Raw genomic sequence first — 1,195 nt, 5'->3', positions numbered from 1 at the left:
GAGCATGATGCCATGGCACTCTACCCAGGGTGACAGCTTGAGGCTCCGTCTCAAAAAAAAAAAAGAAAAAGAAAAATAGAAGTAAAAACTCCATACCTCTGAGCAGCACCTATGGCTCAAGGAGCAGGGTGCTGGCCCCATATGCCAGAGGTGGCGGGTTCAAACCCAGCCCCAGCCAAGAACTGAAAAAAACCCTCCATACCTCTGCTGGATGTAGTGGCTCATACCTGTAATCCTAGCACTCTGGGAGGCTGAGGCATGGCCTGAGCTTAGAAGTTCAAAACTAGCCTGAGCAAGAATGAGACCCTATCTCTAAAAAAAATAGCCGGGCATTGTGGTGGGCTCCTTTAGTCCCAGCTACCTGGGAGGCTGAGGCAAAAGGATTGCTTGAGCCTCGGAGTTTGAGGTTACTGTGAGCTCTGACACCACAGCACTCTACCCAGGGCAACAAAGTGAGACTCTGTTTAAAAAAAAAAACAGAGTCTTCCCCTTATTCCTCTCCTGAAAGTAACTGTCTAAAGAGGCTCAGCAGTGTCCAATGTGATATTTTCCCATCCTGTAAACAAAGGGTAGCATGGAATACATATTGTGCTGGTATCTTAGAGGCTTTTCCATTATTAGCCTATTTATAGTGTCCTTGTGCCTTTTTTTCTTTTTTCTTTTAAATTTTATTTATGTGTTTTTTTTTTTTTAATTTTTGAGACAGAGTCTCATTCTGTCACCCTGGGTTGAGTGTCATGGCATCATCATAGCTCACAGCAATCTCAAACTTTTAGGCTCAAGCAGTCCTCCTGCCCCAGCCTCCTAAGTAGCTGGGACTATAAGCACCTGCCACAATGCCCATTCCCAGCTGGGTTTTCTGGTTTTAGTAGAGATAGACTCTCACTCTTGCTCAAGCTGGCCTAAAACTCCTGATCACCTTTTTTTCGTTTTTCATTTTATTTTATTTTTGAGACAGAGTTTCAAGTTGTTGCCCTGGATAGAGTGCCGTAACATCATAGCTCACAGCAAACTCCAACACAGGTTCAAGAGATCCTCTTGCCTCAGTTTTTCTATTTTTAGTAGAGACAGGGTCTCATTTACTCAGGCTGGTCTCGAACTTGTGAGATAAAGCAATCCACGTGCACCAGCCTGCCAGAGTGCTAGAATTACAGGCACGAGCCACAGTGCCCGGCCTATTTTCTTATTTTTTTTT

The sequence above is a fragment of the Otolemur garnettii genome, unplaced genomic scaffold (genome assembly GCF_000181295.1).
Source record: "Otolemur garnettii isolate 467f Iridium unplaced genomic scaffold, OtoGar3 scaffold00038, whole genome shotgun sequence".
Lineage (NCBI taxonomy): Eukaryota > Metazoa > Chordata > Mammalia > Primates > Galagidae > Otolemur > Otolemur garnettii.
Note: the sequence above shows the minus strand (reverse complement) of the source record.